The 6,000-nt window shown below is 38.0% G+C and overlaps 1 long non-coding RNA gene across 1 annotated transcript; it reads left to right on the forward strand.

Annotated features, from left to right (window-relative positions):
• Window positions 1–1,041: 1,041 nt before the first annotated feature.
• On the forward strand, window positions 1,042–3,270 carry LOC141351484 (uncharacterized). The gene is made up of 3 exons (XR_012359744.1): window positions 1,042–1,246; window positions 1,902–2,440; window positions 2,541–3,270. It is a non-coding gene; the product is annotated as an uncharacterized lncRNA (long non-coding RNA).
• Window positions 3,271–6,000: the final 2,730 nt, after the last annotated feature.

Below are 6,000 nucleotides of genomic sequence, written 5' to 3' on the forward strand. Positions count from 1 at the left end.
CATGCAGTACAACCGGAAGCTTTTATAGATAGAAAATCATCTGTTTATTTAGAATCTGGTAACACTTCCCAAGGCCACATCTGGCAAACTAGCATAAAACCAAAGTATTTTCCATTCAGATTTGACTAATTGGGTCTTTTTTAGCCTTCCTGAAACAAATTTCATTAATTGTTAGATATTACTCACACAAACAGGCAAAACCTGCTTAAAGGTTTTGAACATCAAAGCTACTGAAGAGCCATCTTTGCTCATAGCAGTCAATGGGGAGAACTTGTATAAAGCACTGTAATTTTACCTACAGTAATAAGCCAACAATATAAATAATCAAACGTAAACTACTGCAAACACTGTTTGCTAAGTACACAAAAAGCTTTTCATTTAGTTCTATTACTTTTTTACCCATTTGTTCCACATGTACACTCTTAGATGTTTACATTTTATTACAGTCTGAATCTTTGGTTTGTCTGATAAACAAAATAGTACTATTATTGCTGTTGTGCAATTCAACAGTATCAATAATAGTGTATTGCAGTCTATAAAACTAACTACACAAAAATAGGAAATGGCTTGTTGTATCTGATTTCTCTTCTGGTGTATGACCATCATGGCATTTGCATGTTGATATTTTGTTATGATGACTGATATCTTCTGTATCATCAAAACTATTAAGAACAATTAAGAATCAGGCTGTGCTTACAAATGCAACCAGCAAAATCCTTCTAATTTAAAAGTCCTTCATAAAACAGTGCATGTAACACCACAAAACAAACATAAACGTGTACAGTGCAAATGATGTACATGACAAAACTTTAAAAATGTCTCCTTCACAAAAAATATTCCGAATGAAATTCAAGAATGTCCAGCTTTTGGGTAGCCTAGTTAATTGAACCATGTTCAAATAATGAGCTCCCAACTCATTACTCAAAGCTACCCCACAATATTAAATAAGTGCATTCATCAGGCAAAAATTTCGACTTCATTTTGAGCTAGTGCCGTTTCATAGTGTTCTAGCTCTACCATCGGATAAAAATCCCATTTGTTGTTGTTCGGTTTAATCAGCGCTTTGATTGGCTGTCGGTTGTTTTGGGTGCTGCAGGTGTCCCCTCGTCACTGTTCTGCGGCAGACTCACGCGCGTCCTCCGCTTCTCTTTGAAGCGACCCGAACGGGACACGCTGAGCACGCGGCGGTTTGAGCTCTCGCTGAAAGTTGGCTGAACGGCGGAGTCGTCGTATGTTTCATCACTTGGTAAGCAGTTTCCTCCTTCTTTCGAATGTGAATTGATCCGTTGGCCCTGGTCGGTGGGGTGCTGTGTGGATCCCGCCACTGGCGGATTGCGGAGGTCCTGTTCCAGTATCGCTGCCGATTCTCTGGCCGCTTTTCTTCTCTTGCCCACGAAGGACCTCCACCAGGGCGCAGTTTTCTCCGTCATGATTAAAACTGAGGAGAACAAAAAACAGTTTTCACCTGTTTGGCACAGCATGTAAAAGAAGTGCAACAACAGCTATGCAATATATAACCTACACTACAGGCTACTTCCTATGGCGTGTGCGAACAAATTTAGGTACACCATTTAGGAAACTAACTATGATTTTGTTGAAGTAATTTTTTGGCATTTGTAGGCTACAACAGTTTTACTACAAGTACTATGTTTAGTGTAGTAAAAACATTTAGTTACCTCATTTTTGTAAAGGCAATGCATTTATTCAAGAATAACAACAGTTCGAGATAACAACTTAATTTTGAATTTGTATGTATGTTAATTGTTTCTATGCTTAGACAATGTACAGATTTGGTGTGGCACTAAGGCTATTTAAATCAGAATGTGATAAAAGTTTATTATATATAACGATATGACACACTTGTTTAAAAGTTATTAAAAGAAAAGTGCTTATTTACACAGATTAATCATATATTGTCCTGCGACGAAGAACAGGTTTGCAAAGCCTCGAGAGAATTTACAGGTGATGATTCATGTCAAAAACACGAACCTGATCATCAGCCCGAGCGACTTACCTGGACAAGCCGGCCAAAAGTGATGAAAACAAGATAAACGCAGCCCGAGGTTCCTCTAAATGAAAGGTGTGTATAGACGAGAAAGAGATGAATCCTCAGAAGAAATCACTGTGCGTTAAAATCATCGTTTACTCCCACTTATATTCAAAGATTTCAATTACTGACAGGCAGTTACGCTCATAACGCAATAACTCAATGAATATATTTTTGTCTCTTAGAAAAAGTAACATCATCCATTGCCAAACATCACCTGGAGTGGCTTGTGATTGTGGTACGCAACATTACAACTTGCGTGAAAGACTTTATAGTGCCGTCGCGGTTTACAGCAGCAATTCAGATTCCACCTCCGAAACTACCAGGAGAGCACCTGTCCTCCGTTCTGATTGGTCGAGCGTACTGGGGATCGGTCACGTGACGAGAATTCAGGTAATTCTGCTATGGTAGTAGGATGGGCTTGCGGTTGCCCAGGCGACGGACAGCGAGTCGCTTTTTTCTGTGAAACTTTTTCCTTTCTTTTCCTTTCAAGGTGGGGAGCATTCTTGTGTGATCTAAACAAACATGCCCAACCCTTAACTACTATGTCAATGTCTATTGATGGACTAAATGGGGAAAGTAATCAAGACTGTGTAGAGTTTGACAATAGAAATATCAATTTACACGTAGAAGAGTGTTCCCACTTCATAGCAGGGGAGAACTCTGGGAAATAGTTGACTGACGCTGCTCGCTTGTTACTGAGATGACAATGGAAACATTATGCTTGGCTGTCATTCTTAAAACCCCACATGAAGATAGAATGCAGTGAGTAGGCTGTTGCTGGAACAGTGACGACAACAGTATTATTTTCACCTCACTTTATTGTGAATGTACAGAGGATGTTGTGACTACTGTGGTTGGTTATATTCACAGTAGCTGATTGGCTGATAAAGAATTTATTTTATTTATTCAATATGAGAATAAGGCATTACAGAACATTCCAGATCTTTTGGGATAATTGCATTGAGGGAATCCCTGTAGGGCTAAAGTCTTGAACCATTCCGTCACTCCCAGCTCGTCCTGAAGTATGAGTTTAATTTTAAACGGTAATGTGGAATGACGCCAGTTTCAGGCCAATAATGTCACGTCACTTTTGATACACGTGCCGGCACGCAGGTTAACAATCGAGACTTCCGATGTTTTTTTCATTGTCTTTTTCTTGCACATTTTTTATTGCTTTCTCCATATGTTTGGCTACAAGAATAAATCATACAATAATCATCTGAAGGAGATTTACATGCACTGTAGTGAAAAGTTTGATCAACTTAAAAAAATACTTAAATTGATAAAAATAAGTTGAAAAACATATATTTGTTTAACTTAAGTTAAAAATACTTTAAGTGAACCATTTAAGTTGTTACCAATTAAAGCAATTTTTTAAGTTTATCCAACTTTTCACTTTTTTATAGATAATTCGCAGCTACAAATACATCATATTAAATTGGTTGAATTTAGGCCTGCATTTCCTCATAAGTATTTTAATAGACTGCAGTGTCAGCAAAATTAGTTGCCGATTTTATTACATTTTTGTCAGAGGAACTTTTATCCGTGCATTCAAGGCATCCTATACATTTGATAAATTCATGTGACATGCTAAGACAACATACAGGAATGCAGAGGATCAAAAATATATAAAAAAGCTTTCATAAGCTTCTTTTAGATTACAATACAGGTCAGATAGTCATATAGGCCTGTATTTACTATTACAATTACACATAAGGCTTCATGTAATAGAAGAGAGCGAAATACACTCACCTAAAGGATTATTAGGAACACCTGTTCAATTTCTCATTAATTCAATTATCTAATCAACCAATCACACGGCAGTTGCTTCAATGCATTTAGGGGTGTGGTCCTGGTCAAGACAATCTCCTGAACTCCAAACTGAATGTCAGAATGGGAAAGAAAGGTCATTTAAGCAATTTTGAGCGTGGCATGGTTGTTGGTGCCAGACGGGCCAGTCTGAGTATTTCACAACCTGCTCAGTTACTGGGATTTTCACACACAACCATTTCTAGGGTTTACAAACAATGGTGTGAAAAGGGAAAAACATCTAGTATGCGGCAGTCCTGTGAGCGAAAATGTCTTGTTGATGCTAGAAGTCAGAAGAGAATATGCCGACTGATTCAAGCTGATAGAAGAGGAACTTTGACTAAAATAACCATTTGTTACAACCGAGGTATGCAGCAAAGCATTTGTGAAGCCACAACACGCACAACCTTGAGGCGGATGGGCTACAACAGCAGAAGACCCCACCGGGTACCACTCATCTCCACTTTAAATAGGAAAAATAGGCTACAAATTGCACGAGCTCACCAAAATTGGACAGTTGAAGAAAATGTTGCCTGGTCGATGAGTCTCGATTTCTGTTTAGACATTCAGATGGTAGAGTCAGAATTTGGCGTAAACAGAATGAGAACATGAATCCATCATGCCTATGCTATCCTATCAATATGGGCCAACATTTCTAAAGAATTCTTTCAGCACATTGTTGAATTAATGCCACGTAGAATTAAGGCAGTTCTGAAGGCGAAATGGGGTCAAACACAGTATTAGTATGGTGTTCCTAATAATCCTTTAGGATGGTTGGCATGATATTAAATTAAAGACTAGACTGTCAGAAAAAATTGTCAAAATGATGCCTAGCTGTCACCGGGGCAGTACCCTTTTAACAGGTCTAATATGTACCATTTAGGTCAGGTATGTGTACATTTGGTACCACTTTGTACTGGTACCTGAGGTACTACTCTCTGAAGTACTACTATGTTCCTTTGAAGTACTAATATGCAATCTTTTGTACTAATATATATACACCTGAGGTACTAATATAAACTCTTTTGGTGCAAAGGTGTATTTTTTGGAACGGTACTACCCCAGTGATCACTAGGGACAATTTTTTTATTTATTTCTATATTAGATTTTGCTCACTTTTAAAGTTTAACTTAACAAGGGTCAGGAGAGCCGTGTTGGGTGGGCTTCAGGTCATATTGGAGCCATCTGAGAGACATCCTGGTTTCAAAAAAGGTTGGATGGGTCAGAGGAGAGGTGACTAGGAAGGAATGCCATTTTTTTATAGTTTACATGCAAAGGGAAACCAGACCGAGAGTTGAACGAAGGAATGGCAGTTTCTGCTTTCTCCAAGATGGTGCCAAGTTTGATGAAGAATGTAATTTGTTTGGTAACATATGTGACAGAAAAAAAGAGAGAGAATGAGAGTAAGACGATCCAGTAAGAAATATCCAGGAATGCGGTTTTTGCTGTATCATTCAAACGTGTGTGAGAGAGAAAATATTTTTAGGTCTTCCTGCCCTGCTGCATGCTTGGGGACTCCCTCTCTCCCACGAGGCTTAAGACCACAGCACAAACATACTCGTACTTCTTATAGACATTTGACCTTAATTGATATGTCCTGTATGCGAAGAGGTGTGGAAAACCACAGACTTGCACACAGTCATAGTACATTTTTTGCTGAATATTGCAAAATATTTTGGATAACATAATTCATTCAAAGAACAGACACAAAAGACACTCGTACATAAGTACCTATCCCAAGATTTAGTCATGAGTAAAACATTAACCTGAGACATACCAATCTTTCAGTAGTGAGGAAACATGCAGAGGCAAAATATAAACAAACCCATTGAATGATTTCGGAAAGTCATTTCACTCTCTGTGTATGACGTACACAATTGTGACCCAATCTGTGAAATCCAGCATGAGTCAATATAACTTTGATATCTTTAATATTGACTGAGCAAGGTCATGTCAAAGATTAAAATCAATGATAGCAATCAAACTTTAATGTTCCCAATTTCATAATTAGATTAAGATTTTAGCCTGGATTACACAGGGTCACATTTCAGCTACACCAAGATCAAGAAACATATGTGACTTGGTGCATTGATTGAATATTAGGAATGTTGAGAAATATTGGGAATATAATGTTTTTTCCT

Source organism: Misgurnus anguillicaudatus, chromosome 20 (genome assembly GCF_027580225.2).
Source record: "Misgurnus anguillicaudatus chromosome 20, ASM2758022v2, whole genome shotgun sequence".
Classification (NCBI taxonomy): Eukaryota; Metazoa; Chordata; class Actinopteri; order Cypriniformes; family Cobitidae; genus Misgurnus; species Misgurnus anguillicaudatus.